Source organism: Onychostoma macrolepis, chromosome 12 (genome assembly GCF_012432095.1).
Source record: "Onychostoma macrolepis isolate SWU-2019 chromosome 12, ASM1243209v1, whole genome shotgun sequence".
Taxonomy (NCBI): Eukaryota; Metazoa; Chordata; class Actinopteri; order Cypriniformes; family Cyprinidae; genus Onychostoma; species Onychostoma macrolepis.
The window spans coordinates 4,101,638-4,120,349 of NC_081166.1; the positions used below are offsets into that span (position 1 = coordinate 4,101,638).

The 18,712-nt window shown below is 36.2% G+C and overlaps 1 long non-coding RNA gene across 1 annotated transcript in view; it reads right to left on the minus strand.

The window, feature by feature from the left end:
* Positions 1-3,571: 3,571 nt before the first annotated feature.
* LOC131551359 (uncharacterized) overlaps positions 3,572-18,712 on the minus strand; it is a 65,358-nt gene continuing 50,217 nt past the window's right edge. Inside the window, exons 6-9 of the long non-coding RNA XR_009273736.1 lie at positions 13,198-13,262; positions 12,915-12,999; positions 6,852-6,942; positions 3,572-4,254 (exon numbers count right to left, since the gene is read on the minus strand). This is a non-coding gene — a long non-coding RNA (uncharacterized LOC131551359). The remainder of the gene's footprint in view (positions 4,255-6,851; positions 6,943-12,914; positions 13,000-13,197; positions 13,263-18,712) is intronic.

Consider the following 18,712-nt stretch of genomic DNA (forward strand, 5'->3'; position numbering starts at 1 on the left):
TATGTTACATATAACATATATATATAATTTTCACATATGTACATTCTCTGGGTAGATGAAGATAGGTATATAACAAATAAAATCCCCATAGTAAAATTTGTATGTATGTGTGTATATATATATATATATATATATATATATATATATATATATATTAGTGCTGTCAATCAATTTTTATTGCGTTAAATCATGATTAATCACAAATTTAAAATACTAGGATTTACCTGTAAATGTGTTGAAATGAAGAAATGCATGGCAAACTAGTTTAAGGAAACAGAACCTTTCACACTTCTGCCAGGTATGAGACATAATCCTTATTATTCTTTTATCATTATTCTTTTGTTTTTATTCAGCCATTATCAGCCTTTAAACTGGCAATAAAACGTTTACCAAGCCACATCACTTCAATCCCAGTATACATTTACCCAACTATTATCAAAAGTATTTCTAAATATATACAACAAAACATTTTCTTGCGACCTTACGTGAAGTATTATGACAAAATGCATTATGAAGAAGAAGACCTGTTCTGCAGATGCATTAGAGCTAACATTAGCATAATGCTTCATAAGACAATTTACTTCAAACCACCATCGAGTGTTTGTAATAACTTCCTTTTGAGATCACATGTGGAATTTGGTCGTTTACTGTTGTTAAAATATGCTATTTATAGCCTTATATATCGCTGCACAAATTAGCATTTCAGATGTACACATTTACTCAAGAAAATCACATACAAATATCATATCGTAATCGTGTGTTTATTATCTTATATAATCTATAGTGGCTGTTGTCATATTTATTTCTGCTGTGTAAAAGCCTTAACATGAATGCTCTGCTGAAACTCACATTGTCCGATGTTACAACCGCCTCTCCGTTCTTAAGTTGCCAGGGATACATTCCAAGTATAATACACATTAGTAAAAGGATCTATTTTAATTTTTATTTGTCTATATACACTTTGGGCGGCTGTGGTACCTTATAAAAGTAGCCCAAAAAACCGCAACCCACGGATCTGTAATTTTTAGATTAATTGCATGCGTTAACGCGTTAACTTTGACACCCCGAATATATATATATATATGTGTGTGTGTGTGTGTGTGTGTGTGTGTATGCATGTATGTATGTATATATATCCACTAATATTGGCACCCTTGGTAAATATGAGCAAAGGCGGCTGTGAAAATAAATCTGCATTGTTTATCTTTTTTATCTTTCATTCAAAAAAAAAACAAAAAAAACACAAAATTCCAACCTATCATTGAAGTAAAACAATTTTAAAGTGGGGAGAAAATCTCATTGTGAAATAAAGCTTTCTCTAGTTCATGTTGGCCACAATTATTGGCACACAATTATTGCAACGTCCTTTTCCCAGGGTAACAGCTCTGAGTTTTCTCCTGTAATGCCTGAAGAGTTTGGAGAACACCTGATAAGAGATCAGAGATCATTTTCTTCATACAGAATCTCTCCAGATCCTTCAGATTCCCAGCTCCACGTTAGTACTTCTCTTCAGTTCACCCCACTCATTTCCTGTAGGGTTCAGGTCAGAGGACTGGGACGGCCATGGTAAAAGATTCATTTTGTGCTCAGTGACCCATTTTTGTGTTTATTTTGAGTTTGTTGTCCTGGTGGAAGATCCAAACACGGCACATTATAAGATTTCTAACAGAGGCAGTCAGGTTTAGATTTTTTTTATCTGCTGGTATTTGATAGAATCCATGACGCCACGCATCTGAACAAGATGGTCAGGACCTCTGGCAGAAAAACAGGCCCACAACATTAAAGATCCAGCAGTATATTTAACCGTGGACATGGGGTACTTTTTTGTCCCTGTTTGTACTAAACTCATCTGGTGGGTTTGCTGCCAAAAAGCTTTTTTTCAGTTTCATCTGACCATAGAAGCCAGTGCCATTTGAAGTTCCAGTTGTGTCTGATAACTGAATTTGCTGGAGTTTGTTTTTGGATGAGTGAGGAGAATTTTCCTTGAAACCCTCCCGAACAACATGTGGTGATGTAGGGGATGTTTGATATAACTTTTTTTTGTAGGTTTCTGACCCCAAGACTCAACTAATCTCTGCAATTCTCCAGCTGTGATCCTTGAAGAGTCTTTAGCCAACTCTCCTTCTCACTGTGCATTAGGACGATATAGACACACGTCCTCTTCCAGGCAGATTTTTTACATCTTTAGTTGATTGGAACCACTTAGGGGCTGTTTAAACCTGGTCATTTCATGCGTTTTGTCTGATCGGATAGCTATCCGATCCTGAAAAGACCAGGTGTAAATGCCCTCCGAAACGCATTCGAGACGGATGAAAATCCTATCGCTCAAACCACTTCAGTAGGTGGTCTGGGCCGCATTCCAGACAAAACTGGACAAGTGTAAAGGCATCTGGTTGTTGAAACCAGTAACCAGGAGTAAATTTTACCCCTCCCAAAATGTTAAAATAATAAACTAATAAAAATGCCGCGAATGAAACTGAAAGTAAGATGCAGATGCTCAACACACAATCATCTTCATTAAAAGTAGTAAGACAAACTTATCTTTCCAGTGCTGATGCCGCGTGCTCTCCTATTGCGGTCTTTGAAGTTGAAATGAGCTGATAATTAATAAAATGCAGCGCTTATCTTTTGATTTCGTTGATGGAAACTCCGTTAAATTTAAATATAGCGCAGGAATTGAAGATCGGATTTATATCCATTTTGCGACGGCACATTTATGTGGCCAAGTGTAAATGGAAACGTTTTAACAAATCAGATAGATATCCAATCAGCGAAAACGCATGAAATGACCAAGTGTAAACAGGCCCCAGTTATTACCCTGATGGTGGAAATAGGGATTTTCAATGCTTTAACTCTTTTTCTTACAGCCACTTTCTATTTTGTGATGCTCAACAATCTTGTTCTGCACAGAACTATATTCTTAGGTTTTACTCCTTGTGATAGATGATTAAGGGAATTTGGCCTTTGTGTTCCTCATATTTATAATCCTGTGGAACAGGAAGTCATGGCTGGACAATGTCATGCTCCTGTTAAAAAAATGTAAATATGAATGGGAATATACTTCAGAGATATTTTACTCATAAGAATGTCTATGGGTGCCAATAATTGTGGCCAACATTCATTGGAGAAAAACATTTATTTCATCATAAGATTTTCTCCCCACTTTCAATTGTTTTACTTCAATGATAGGTTAGAATTTTGTGAATTTTTTTTGAGTGAGAGATCAAAAGGATAAACAATGCAGATTTATTTTCACAGCTGCCTTTGCTCATATTTATCAAAGGTGCCAATATTAGAGGAGAGCACTGTATATACATATACATTATATATATATATATATATATATATATATATATACTGTATATATGGTTTCTTATTCTTGAAAGTCAGCCAATCAGATTAAAGCTTACTAGATCGAGAAAGTGATTTGTGTAAACTAAGCAAACACTTTTATAGTATTTTACTACAATAGTACAGGAAGAATGCAGGTGTTTAAGAACCATTACCAAAATATTGGTTAAATGGTATTTTTTATTTTTTTTATTTACAAAAAGGTTAAAGTTCTCTGGTGTGCACATATAAGTATCTCAAAAAGACCTATCGTATTGAAAAGAAATCATGAGGATATCTGTTTTCCTTCCCTCTTTCCTTCTCTGCATCGTTCTGACACGGCACATCACCTGTCACCATGCGCAGATTCTGTTTGTTTAGTTGCTTTCTTCACAACTCCAGGAGGATTTTTTTCTTCCTAACACGTAAAACGCGCCTATAGTTGCTCTGTTTTCTGTTTTTTCAGACTTTTCACTTCCCAGAATCCTCTTGTGTCTCTTCTTGCATCCAACTCAATCAATACCTCACACTATGCCTGGGGCGCCATTCTGCAAAATACTACATCCAATTTACACACAGAAATAAGCAACTTTCCAGTGGGTAGTACATAATCACACAAAACAAAAACAGCCAAGACACACCGGCCACAGATTCTAAAGATGCCGCTGACCTCCATTTACATGGGAAAATCACACCTCAGCCTCTGTGCGGCTGGTGCCGGAGCCGCCCGCTCTCGTTTGGATAAAAGAGGCTGTTTTGGGTGTTGAGTCACACCTCGAAATGTTGCTCGGATGTGTTTGTGTCACGGTGGCGGAGCGGCTCGCTAGCGTGAACGTCGTCTTTATCCGCCGTGTTCTCTGAGGACCGTACCTGAGCCCCTCGCTGAGAGGAGAGCGCACTCGCTTTATCATCTCGTACACACGCCTGCACACACACACATAGATGCACATGCTTGTGTTATGAGCTTGTTCAAAGTAGGTAAACAGAAAAAGAAAGGTGGTTTGAGAAACAATAAGTTCCCTTTATGAAAATAAGGGAAAAGATGCGAAACTAAGTCAAATTAATGAGTCAACCAACATTATTTCATCGGAATGACTATAAATGCTACGAACTTTGTGAAAAAGATGAGTTTTATAAAAATCGTATGGTAAAAAAGTTGTTATCAGTAAGGTCCCTTACTAATTTTACACTACAATACTGTTAAACATACAGTTTTTGGAGGTGAAAAAGAAGCCATCTTATAATTTACTGTGAAAAAACTGAATTGACATTTGTGATACCTCACCATCATGATTGATGGTTTTTGACTGAAATAATTGTTGCAGTTTTGCACATGAGGGTTTCATGTTACATCTTATGTTGTTAAATTAATGTTTATTGCATTATTTAGTGTTTTCTTTGTTATGATGGTGCTTTGTATTTCAGTGCATCTTCTAGAGTATATAGTAGTATTTTTCTCTTTACCACCTGTGTTTCTAAGGAGGTTGTCAGTATATTATAAAGGTAAAAACAGAAATCTAGATACATTTACTTGAGAAGAAGTTGCTTGTTTTAAGCAAAAACTTCATTTTTATTAGTTTTTCAGAAAACAAGACTCAATATCTTAAGTCATTTTGCTTCAAGTAAATCTTGATTTATGAATGTTGAAATATTTATACTGGAAAACAAGAGTAAGAAAATAATTTTAGGCAGTGTAGTAATTTGGTACATTAACATTATTTCAGATAATATAATGTATGTTTTTTTACTGTAAATTTAATTTCTATATGTAAAATTTAAAATGATTCTATAGTATATTTTACAGTAAACCTCTTTTTCATCATACATTTCTCTGATTTAATATATATATATTTTTTTTACACTCACAGTTTATTCACACTCACACTGTTGTTTCAAACCGCCTCATGCTGCTATTGGACGGATTGTGTGTGACTGTCAAATTGTGAATAACAATAATTTATTTGTGTGTGTATGTGACATAAAGAAGAATGAATGGTCACCCCAAAATGCATTATTTATGGACCCCGAGTGTCAGACCAGACTGGTGAACTTGAACCGCCCCGTTTCTTCCCCTTAAATTGGTGAGATTTCATTTAGGACACTGCAAATGTGACGCGTTTCCCCGCCAAACATTCACAAAGACATGCATTACGCATTTGATTTACATTACTGGCCCTCTTACTGCAATAGAATAAGCCGTCAAATACAATGTAAGCCAATAAAACGGAACGGCGGCCGAATAAAACGCATAAAAGTGCACCTTGGAACCCTGTGAAATAAAGTTAGCACGAGCTTGACAACACAATGGTTCTCTCCTTGTGTGTACACATGTACCTCCTCTTGTCTCACCTCACGTCTGTGTCTAAATTTTCTTTGCATTGTGTTTACTGTATATGCCAATAGTGTAATATTAAACAAAACCAGTGTGTCCGGTGTCAGAATGATAGATTACGGCAGCCAGGCAAGGTCACCCCAGAGGGCCAAGGAGCCCTGTCTCACTCTTGCAGTTAACACTATATCCGTATTGTATGAGTGTCACGAGCAATCCAATGATTTATTGCTTGGAAGGGTCTGCTCAATTTTTTCCCCCCTCTCTCCCTGCCTCTCTTTTTCGTGCCTGACCAAATTGCACATTTTCTGGAGAAGGAGGCAAAAATATCCCAGCACATAGATTAGCCTGATCTTCTGCTTTGTTTGGATGGATTCGCCGTGTTGGGAGGAAAATTTAGGCATGCTGATGTGTCTGGGCCATTGTTAACAGTTTTTCATAGCTGATGTTTGCCAATGACGAATCATTTGTATGGCAAAGAGGACGACTGCGTTCCTGAGTGAATTTCATGAAACCTGTCAACAACGTGCCAGAATCATATTTCAGTCCACAATCAAACAAAATAAATAAGAAATTATAGTTTATATATATATATATATGAGTTTATTTGCAAAAACATAACGGTTTTTTTTCAAAAATCATGTTTTTTATTGTTTTGTGTTAGCTGTTTTTTAAAGTTATTTTTAACCTATTCTACATATATATATATATATATATATATTTATTTATTTTTTATTTTCTTAAAACTATTTTACTAAAATATTTTAAATACTTAAAATTATAGTAAAATGCTTATTAGAAAATGCCACCATACTCTTAATCGTATTAAATTCCTTTCAAACTGTTAAGTATTCATATATCATGGTTTAAATAAATAAATACATACATACCTTAATTATAATGATGATTTAATGAGGAAAAAAATGTCAGTATTTGTAAATAAAAACTAATTACATTAATGAGAAAATTAGAGGGTAAATTTAGCTGTCATAAAAATGCATAAAACCTAAAGGTCCTAAAACAAGTTTCATTTCCTTTAAACAAAATGTCATTTCCTAATGATTTTTAGGGGGATTTTGAGGTGAAATGTCAAATTCCATTAAAAACCAACTAAATAAATGCATAAACACTCATAATTACATAACCATCATACTGCAAATGATCATCCAATGAAGAAAACATTAGCACTGACCTCAGAATGAGCATTGTGTCACATTTCGGCGGCCCTGCACCAGGCCCATGATAAGATGAAGTATCGTTGCCTCAAAGGGGTTTCAGGCGGCCTGGAAAATAATGGTTTGCCACTTATCAAGCTGTAGTCACTCCTCACTTGCAAGCCATTTTCCTACAATCAATAAAAACACGAGGCTCTGATGCAATTAAATTGATTGCATTTCTTCTTCTTCATCTTCTAGGACAGCAAACAAACGCTCTGCCAAACCGAATAAGTTTAGAAGTGCTTACAATTAGACGCCCATATTTAACATTTAACATTTAATTGCTTATTAATGACACTTTAACCAGATCATGGACTGAATGTGTATGTCTGTGACTTACAGGATCTCTTCACTGAAGTGCACACATCTATGGAAACTTGTAAGTATGGCAAGTATGACTTTGTATCTCACAATTCTAACTGATCTCAGATTTCTAAGAAAAGAGTCCAAATTTTGAGACTAAACTCTAATTCTGACTTTTTAACAATTCTGAGTTTACATCTCACAGCATTATAAAATAAAAAATAAAATAAAAAATAATATATATATATATATATATATATATATATATATATATATATATATATACAGTATATATAATATTGCAACTTTTATCTCACAGTTCTGACTTGTTCTTGCAACGCAGTTTATATCTTGCAATTCTGACTTATTTTATTAGAGTTTTTAATCTCACAGTTCTAAGACTAAATCTGGCAAGTTTTTTTGTTCTTAGAACTGAGAGTAAAAATCAGAATTATGAGATATGAAATAAAAAATTGCGAGATATAAACTATAATTTAGTATTTATCTTGTTGTGAAAACAAGCTTCTGTGCAAATCTGTCTATTCAATATGCACTTTTTTCAATGTTTGCTTGTATGCAATACGTCTGTTGAAAGTTTGAACATGAAAATTTTGTGAATTTCCTCCCTTTTTAGATGTTTTGTACAGAATATGAAGGCAACCAGAACATGAAACTCTTTCTCTGCCCTGACCGTGGCTAACTCATACGTCTTTTACTTTCGGCCTGTAAATCTTGAATTTCCAGGCCCACGGTGGCTATTTTACAATCCTTTTTCAGTTATCACTATAACACATTGCAACGGACTTGGTCCACTTGGTGTGTACCAGAATAAGAGGTGAAACCTTATTCAAAAAGCCCCTAAAAAATCAAAACAAACCTCTCATACCAACAATCAATAAGTAAATTGATCAATAATTCAATTTCCCCCTGAAGTCTGACTGAAAATGAGGGTATTATAACCCCAGCTATAGTTAGACCAACATTTTCATAGGTTTCATGCGTTTTAAACTCCTCTCTTTTTTAATAAATGCACCCAATGTGAAGTCAAGATTCATGCTCACTTATTGAATTTCCAGCCATCTGCTCTGTTTAGATACTCGCAGCGTTTGGCCTTAATGAGTCCAATAGAGAGAGAACCTGTTGAATTATTAATCAAGATGAGCCAGAGATTAAAACAGCCCTCTTAACCACTCATCTTCAGATTAGTTACTGTAAAAACATATATGACGGTTATATAGGTGTTGCAGATCAGTTCAGCTGGCGCTAAACTTTAAAAACACAGTAGGCTATATTTTAAAGCAACTGCATGTAAGTTTTTACCTTGACATATCAGTTTCAAAAACATTCTGATGGCACATTGACTTCTAATAAGGCGAATAGCTTCTGTTTTATTCCTACGTTTTCTTTCAAACGTCTGTTCTGGAAGTATGTAAGTTTGAAATTCCGCGAAATAAGCGAATTGCTTTACGGCAGCAACAAATGCACGTAACCGCTTCACGACAGTGATTTACAACAGGGAATTCCATTCCCTTACTGTAGGGGGCTCTAAAGTCGCAAAAATACACAAAACTACATACAGTTGCTTTAAAGGAATAGTTCAAGCAAAAAAAAAAACATAATAAAAGATGTACAGTATGTTTGACATCAGCATTTATTCTGGTATCTCGTAACCAAATGACGTCACACGTGTGCCACATGAACTATATCTAAAAGAAAGAGAAGAAAATGTCTTCAATTTTAGTCTGTTTCTCACATAAATATATATTTAGACTTGGGAAGACAGTGCTTTTTGGGGCTCTATGAACTGCATGAAGATTTTTTTCTGAAAAAACTAACAGCATGCAGGTTGTAAACAACATGTGAATGAATACATTTTCATTTATTTATTAAAAACAACATGGAATATGGACTTTATGCAATGTGTCAGTTCAATCACTTTTTTCTTGTGCATTGGCACCGTTTAATTAACTGCAAATGCACTTCCTGTATTGCACATGTTGGCGTCAGACGGGGTTTGACGCAAACAGAAAGTGGAAACAGTAGTTTTGGGCTAAAGGGCAGATTTGTGTTGCCCTGATTTTCTAATTGAGATGAAATTATTCATTGAACGTTTGAAAATTACACCGCCCACTGTTCCCGCACAAACGCCTGAACTACCTAGGGCTTACAGAATTTAACATGTAAATTGCAGAAGAACATAGAAATCTCGCTCCAAGTCCCAGAAGATCGAGATTAAAATCGAACACACGGCAGCGGTTTCCTTTCCTCTCTGACACTGTTGTGTTGAAAAACTCTTCTGAAATGAGATGTAGGCAAGGTGAAGATGAGCCCTATAATGAGATTTTGAGAGGGAGAAAAAGCCGTCTGTCTTTATCTGTTTAACAGATTAACTAAGGATATTCACACACTTCAGATGTCTTTTCTCCTGAAAGTCCATAAGAATTAGCCAGTGTTTCATGCGGTTGAACACTTCAGATGTTGCTTTATGAGAATGAGAAAATACTGTTGTTAAGATAAACAAGAAAGATGCCAAACTTACACATGATGTTGTTTACAGATGGATCCAGCTGCATGATGATAATAATAATGCATATACAGTTCTTTATTGTTGTTTTTTTGCCTTACCTGTAGATTTCATGAGTCATGATTGTGATCATCTTTTACAGTGGGATATTCCCAAACAATAATAAGACAGAAAAGTATATTAGCAGATAAATTGTCTCAAAGGTTCATACTTTTTACTAACTAGTGTCTAAAATACTTTTAAAATAATTATACTATTCTTATTTAAATATATATTTTACTAAAATATTTTATGAAAATCCGTACAATTACACAAAAAAAACTACTTATAATTATACTTCACTGCAAAATCAAAAGTAAAACATTATATTAATAAAGTGAATTATATTTTACATATAATAAAGTGAATTATTGTTCATTAAGGAAGAACAATGAAGCAGTTTATTTATTTATTTATTTTGCACTGTGGCATTACTTTAAGTATATCTAAGCACTTTTTTATTGTATTACCATAGAATAGTCTGTTCTAAAATATTTCACAACTCAAACACATCTTTTTCTGCATCCTAGGCATGTTATTGACAGGTTTCGTGAGGTTCGACCTTTAATTGTTCTTTCTGAAGGGGTTAAAGCAGATAAAGACATTTCTCAAAGATAAGACCCTCGGTGCAAACACCTCGACATCGTTGCGAGTTCTTTTTGAGCAAATCAGATGCAGCGATATGCATTTTTCATGGTCACAAGGATGTCATACAGACGCCTTGCACTCAAAGCCTGAAACACGATGTTATCATACGCTCACAGGAAGGACAGTACAAGCAGTCAGAAGACCCAACCAAAGTCTCGGCTCAATGCCACCACAGGCGGCACGTCCCGCGGGAGAGAGATGGAGAGGAGCATTAAACCTTATCAAGTTTCCTCATGTAAATATTTCAGAGCCTTTGCCTTTTATTCCACTCGGATGCTCGCACCAGTCTAAAAGTGAAATGCTAAATTTTAATATTGATCAATTTTTAATGGTTGATAAATTATAGGCTGCTAGAGTGGCAGGGTAAAGTAATTGTTAATAGATCAGTGGTATTTGCAGCAGAGGATGGGGATAAAGCATCCGACTGCTGTAAAGATGACACGCTTAAATAATGCAGGGGAGTCTGAGCCGTCAAATAATTGACCTAAAATATGTCGCCGGGCTGAATCTGCTGAAGCGTGAGAGTGGATCTCTTCACGTTAGCCGTGCTTGCTCACTGTCCTATTAACTTTAATGCTCTTTTTTCTGATGTTTAAGATGTCTCAAACATGGGCTAAAGCTCACTTAATACATTCTCAAATTGACTCAATCTGTGTATTACCAAATAATTCTGTCTGCGTTCAACTTCCATTAGAGCTCGACACAGTTGCGCTGAATTTTGAATGAACTCTGGAGCAGAAGCAGACGTGTGACGCTGAACGGAGCCCTTTGCCAATAACCACTAAATCCCTGAGGTTTTGATTTTATCTATCAGCAGAAAATGGATTTGGGAGACTTTTCATGTTCTCCCGGCAATAATAATAAATCATTTGTTAGGTTCATCATGATGCTGAAATTAAAATTAATATATTGGAAATGAAGATAAAGTTGGTGAAAAGAGTTATACGCAGTTATCTTGGGATCAGAATATCCTTAAGACGTATTTGGAAAAGTAAGCATCAACCCTAGCAACCGCATTGTAGAAGATGGCATTCATATTTGCAGTCGGTATTTTATTTTATTTTTTATATTCTTGAGAAAATTCCCACCGAGCCTGCATTTATTTGATCAAAAAATACAATAAAATCATTATGAAATATTAGGTTACACTTTATTTTAAGGTGTCCTTGTTACAGTGTAATTATACATTTAAGTACTGAGTAATATTAATTAACTACATGTTAATTAAATCATATATGTTTAGGGTTAGGATTAGGGTTTGGTTTAGGGTTACTTGATATGTAATTATGCATCATTTACTGTTATTATAATAGTAAGTACTTGTAACGTGTAAAAAATAAAGTGTTACCAAATATTATTACAAATTTCAATGACTGTTTCCTATTTGAATATATGTAAAAATGTAATTTATTCCTGTGATGCAAAATTAATTTTTAGCATAATTACTCCAGAGAGCCACATGTTCCTTCAGAAATCATTCTAATATGCTGATTTGCTGCTCAAGAAACATTTATTATTATTATCAATGTTAAAAACAGTTGTGCAGCATCATATTTTTGTCATAATATTTTTTTTTTTCAGGATTATCTGATAAAAACATTTATTTAAAATAGGAATATTTGTAAAATTGTATTATTATTATGATTAATTAATTAATTATAATTTTTTTAACTCTCACCTTTGATCAGTTTTGATGTCCCTTTGATCAATTTAATGTCCTAATAAATGTTATTGACCCTAAACTTTGAATGGTATATATATATGTATATATATATATATATGTTCACATTTCAAACGCATTTACTATTGATTTACAAATCTAACCAACAGCAATGACATCACAGTGCTATTAGCGTACTGAATTGTGATTGGTCTCCTTTCTTGCATTTATATGCATCTTTCCTCTCATCTGTTTAACCCTCTCTAGACACCTTAACACTTTTAAGACAGTCTCAGGTTATGCAACAGAAAACAATACGTATGCTGAATTTCATGAAAATCTGATGCAAAGCAAATTTACACAAAAACAAAGCTTACCTAAAACTTCACCATTATTCTTTTGCCACTGCCAATTACTTTACAAAATGCCAATTTAAGTTAGTTAGCATTAGTGTTTACAAATAAAACATACATCTCAACACAATGTGGAGCACTGGAGTAGAATACGAATGAAATGTCGGGGTTATGCGGTGGTGAAGATGAGTTCAGCTGCTAGCAGGGGGCTGTGTAAAGGGGGTGCTGGGCTGGTTTAATGGTAGCTGTGTCCCCATGACCTCTGTGTCCACATTCATAAATTTTTCAGTGCATGAAATAGTCAGGCCACCCTGCTTAATGATGTCTGTTTTAGTGAGCACGGCAAGTCTCTCTCTCTTTTTCTTTCTCCCTGTTTTTCTTTCTCTCTTCCACAGATTGTCTTTGTGTAGATTGATGAAACCAGTGCAATTATTTCTTTGAAAGAAGTAAAATGTAAGATGTACTGTAAGAGACCGGGGCTAGTGTTATAAGTAACAATAAGGTTTCTTACCATGTTTACATCCATTCTGCAGGTAGATTGTTGCAACATATGCAAAAAAAAAAATAAAAAAAATTCCTGTAGATTCCATCTGGATCTGCTCATTAGTGACAGAAAGAGATGTAAATACAGAAAGAGAGAGAGAGAAAGAGAGAAAGAGGGGATGATGAATAATCGGAGGCGCTCATATTGGTGTGTAATGAATTACAGAGCTCACACCCTAACCTGCCTAACATTTTACAGAGGTTGTGCTTCTCTCCACAGCAACCAATTATATCATCATCCTGGCATTTACCTGGACGTGATGATTCACGGCCTCGTCCCTTCTCTGGCATAATTCACCGGCAGCCAACGGACAGCCTAAAATAAAATATTCATTATTGGCTAACTTCTGTCCAGTAATTAAGACTTCTCTCGCTGTTGTCCTTTAAATTCTGAGCAGCTGTCTCTATTAAGCACAGGGGAGTATGGGATAGCTGATTATTCTGCCATCACCAATGCCTGGCCTGGATTCATTTGGACCCGAGCTCTATTTTAAGACCTCCTGTTTGTCACTACAAATGCCATGTAATTTGTTACATGAAGAAATATGATGAATTTAGTTTTTGTTTTGCATGTTAATATTCACCTAACATACTTTAAAATGACAGGAAAAAAAGAGAAAAAAAGGAGTGTGAGGTTACTTAGGGGCCTCTTCTTATTATTTTAGTTTATTCAGAGGCACTTTGAATCTGACTTGGGCCATTTGCCAATCTGAACATCCTTCTTTTTTTCAATTGTTTCCTGTTACTACTACACTATACTATACTATTTCCAAACAGTGGCTATAAAAATAAATCCTACATGCAGACAGTTTTGTACAAACTCAATATTAACTTACATTAAATTCTTTAAACAAACCATTTAAAAGTTTGGGCTCAGTAAGGTTTTTTAGTCTCTTATGCTCACCAAGGCTGCATTTATTTGATGAAAAATACAGAAAAATCAGTTTAAATGTGAAATACTATTACAATTTAAAATAACTGTTTTCTATTTTAATCAAATTTAAAATTCATTTTATTCCTGCGATGGAAAGCTGAATTTTTAGCACCATTACTCCAGTCTTCAGTGTCACATGATCCTTCAGAAATAATTCTAATATGTTAATAACAGAAATAGGAAGACCTTTGAACTGTACTCTATTGGTACAGGATGGTTAAAATATCAAGAAACAAGTATTACACAAATTAACAACTCAAGCACATTCTGAAAACTTTTTAAACTTTATTTTTATATTACCTGAACAAAATTGGATGTTTGCACATTTTTAGGGTGTTCTGAGTAGTTTCTTGCTATTAAAGTATTTGGGTAGAAATTGTTCCTAAAGTTTAAGCTTATCCAATGAAAAAGCATGTGAGAACAGTTTTAATTAGACATCCATGTCATACAGAAGCACAAACACAAACATACAACATCTAAGAATTCACATCAGTCATAGTCTTATTCAATCCACTAAAGCATCTGGGACTAGCACAACTGGAGAAGAAAATCATCTTGTGAGGAGAAAAAAAGCAGACGGGGGAAAGTTGGAGAGCAGAGAGGCGTGCACCACATGGATCCTGCAGGTCTTGAGATGTAACAAAGAGGTTTGTGAGTTCCTGTGAAGGAAATAATGGGTCTAGCTGGAGACAGCAGCGCAGCAGTAACGACTTCACACTCCAGTCTATTCAAGACGAGAATGACAAATAACTCTCTAATAAATGCTGACCCACATAACATCATTTGGTGACAGGAAAGGCTGCTTCCTGCCGGCACGGCCGACACCTCGTCTTCTTTCTGGGTCACGCGGTCCACACATACATGTGCAAACGCACATACACACACTCGTGCACGCATAGGCAAACTAAGGTTATCTCTCGGGCATCAATAACGCATGCAATTTCCACCATGACGGGACGAAACACAAATTTTTACCACCCACAAAAAAACAGCCACGTGATAAGAAGTACTTGCTATGATTTGTGTTGTTACTGTAGCAAATACACAGTAAAAAGTATAAAGATGTAGTTCTTAGCTAAAGGAGCTTTTTCTACTTGACATTATCGTTAGCTCATGTAGATAGCTTGGTTCAGTCATATAAAATAATCCAAAAAACAAGACAACAGTAAAGCTTTAGAACTGCATTAATGAACATTTTACTCTAACAATAATAGAAATAGTAGTATATATATATATATATATATATATATATATATATATATATATATATAGTAGTTTATATATATATTCATAAGCTAGTATAAATAAGCATTCATATAAATAAGCATTAATAACCTTTAGCATTGTTTCTTTATTTATATGTGTGTGTATAATTGTAACGTTTTATTATATATTTACACAATTGTCTGATTAAACAATTTTTGTGTGCATAAAGTTCTTCACAGTAGTCTGTTTGCGACTGCATATTGATATGCATCACAAGTGTGGATTTATTGCATGTTTTCTATGTGTTGCATCTTATACTTTTCTGATAATATTTTTAGATGTTACATGAAACATTTTTATAAATGACCTGACAAAACATCCAAAAGCTCCTATTTGATTCCAAAGATGTGATGTACGAACAAAGTGAAATGACAAGCGATATAAATGACAGCGCAAACACTCTTGGCACCGACTGCAGAGCAGTCGTACAACGGCGTACGTAATGACTGTAGGCTACAGTGCGCAGATGCATCGGTGGCGACCCGGGGTGCGACTGTACTGGCAGCTGCCTGGCAACCGCCGGGGCCCCCACATGAGGGAGAGGGGCCGAGCTCATTATGAAGGATGGCTCCTGCGCGCACAGGCCGGGGGGAGGCACTTTAAAACATATACCATATGCAGTCAGGATAGAACTCATTTATCAGGGTGGAAATACTATTTTTTGCACCTCAGGTCCCTCCTCTCCACTCGCTCACCCCCTCCTCTACCTCTCGCCTTCTCACCGGGAGATTTGACAGGTTTCAAGAGGCAAAAATTTCATCTCAAGTGCCGAGTGGCCCCTTCGAGTGCTCCATCTCTCAATAGTGGGCGACTCTGCGTCGGGAAGATCGTAGCGCGCCTCCATGTAAATTAAGGTTCACCTGAAGAATGGGAGAGTGAACAGAGAGAGCGTCCCCGCTCTAATGAGGTCTCGCAACCAGGGATCGGGCCTCTGTTCCAGACACGAGGAGGGGAAAACACTCATAAAATCGTATCATTTGCAAGCGAGATGCTTCCGACAGTAAAATCTGGCTATTTGTTTTGGCACGTCAGAAATAATGCGCTTCGAAAATCGGCAACAGGCGCGTGGACCCGGTTGGGTCATCTGTTATTCCTAATGGTCTAATTGTTCTCCTGGCAGACATAAAAAATTAGAGCCACTTTATGTCATTTACCAAAATTCCTAATTAATTCAAAAGTATTACACAGAGGCAAGGCTGTAGAGGAGCGTTTGGCGGGGAAAGATGGCGTCTGAAAAATGTCCTGCTCCCCTCGTGCTCCATTTGTCTGGAGCGCGGGGTGACGGTGGCTTTATCCTAAGCAGCGGGAGCTTTAATCAGGGTAAGTGGCAGGCAGTGTTTCTCCACAGGATGAAGGCCTCCAATATATCATGCCACTCTGCCCGGTGGTAACAGCATCACGCCGACACCAGCATACGCCGATTGTGCCGAGGGACGAGGGCCTGCTGGGATCAAACCCAACCGATTTCTGCCTCTCGTTGCAAATAGTGGTAAAATTATAAACCTGAACAGTGACTCTGGTTTTTCACACCAAAAGTGTGTCTCCAAACAGTATTTAAACACTTCAAGGGATTCAAGGATTATATTAATATTCTTGGTAACGCTTTACAATAAGGTCTCATTTGTTAACATCAGTTAATGCATTAACTATCATGAACTAGCAATGAGCACAATATTTGCATAGCATTTATTCTCTTTTGTTAATGTTAGTTAAGAAAAATAACAACATGTCCGTTGTTCATATTAGTTCCGAGTGCATTACTGTTAATAGATCCAACTTTTACTCTTGAAAATATATTAGCAAAGGTTGAAATTAACACTATTAAAAAAAAAAAACAACATCTATGTTTGTATGTATGAATGAATGAATGAATGAATATTTCAACCAGCCTGATACAGCATCCAACCAATGGCATGACTTTGGAGGCAGAGCTATTTGTTTGTCTGATCAATGGCAGGGTGTTTGGAAAACCTATTTGAAAACAGTCATTATTTTTGCAAATCCATTTGGGGATGCTAGTAGGTCAGAAATTACACTTAAAAATGTCTGAATGTCACGGTATTTCATAAACTGCCAAACCAAGTGGGATCAAGACAACACAAACACACTTTTGAAAGAAAAGATAATAGTTTGCTATGTTTTAGATTTTAACTGTAGATATAGTGTTAAAAATAGTATTTGAACCCTTTGTGGTTAAATATAGACGAGGTCAATTTACTAGCAACTTGTGAGCCTTATTAGTCCTTTTAAATAAAAATTTCATATTTGATTGAATGTGCTACTTATTAATTATTGGGGAAATTTACTAGCAATAAAATTGTGTAAAAGTAAATACTCTTTCAGAAAAACTTTCAGAAACAAGCTTCAGCATTGTTTGTTTGCAGAAGCCACATGTTTTATATTTTATTATCTAATGCAATGACATTCAGACGTTTTTAAGTGCGTCTTAAGTGTCCCAATATATTTTAGGGCCAACGTAGAAGGTTATTTTTCAATTGTCGAGTCTCCCAGAACTCCTCCAAAATTGTATCTGAACCACTTTGCCGAGCATTTGAGTACTAATTTATTTCTGAAAGTGGCTCCTTTAAAGGCAAGTAATGGTTACATTTTTCTCTGTCCTTCCTGTAGCGCCTCAAGGCAGTTCCTCTCTCTCCGTCTGCCTTGCTTCTCTCATCCAACGACCTCAACCCCGGCACCTCCGTTACATAACACGCACGGCGTAAGAACGAGTCAGGACCGCAGACAAACTCCTTTTTGAAACGCGCTCCCCACCTTGGCCTTATTCGCTTTCTTGCTGTTTACAGTTCCCAAACAGGAGGAGGCGGAAAATAGACCGTGCGACTGCGCGGCAACAATGCGGCGATGTTAAAGGCCACTCTCCTGGAAACACACCTCCATCCCGGATTCAAAAAATGTATTTAATGCAATTAATAATTGAAGACGTGAGAGCACATGCTTGTCAAGATGATAGATGCATGCTCCGCCAACAATGCAGGGCTCTGCGGGAGCTACAGGACTCGGTGCGCTGACCTTGAGTGGCGGCGTACAGGAGCCAGGCCTTCTCTCTGCCTGCGAACGGGCCTCTCATCAGTAACTGCCCTTATCCCAATTAGAGAACTGTAAAAACATTCAAATTAATGCAGCCTTAACTCCAGGAGCAGGCCCCACTCTCTTAATTAGGGAATAATTATTCACATTTTGATTTCTAGGGGAGTGATCACACAGAAATTATTTCAGGCGCAGTAACAATGGCCTGGCACAGAAAAACTCCACTCCAAAAAACTCCATTAGCATAAGGAAGTGATTAACACTTAATTACAGTGGAAGCAGCATCACTATGAATGTTTGATAGCTGCTGTCAATCACCACATAGGGCACTGGACTATGGACTACAGCTAAGAAGCTAAGGAAGAAGTCTCCAATCGACTTTAAATATGGACGCTGTTCGTCCAGGCTCACGCAGTTTGAAAGGGTATTTCTTTCTTTTTTTTCTTGGTCGTGATGTCTAGATTCAGTTTTGGTGACTCTGGAATTCAAATGAAACTTTGGAAAACTGGAAAAAAAAG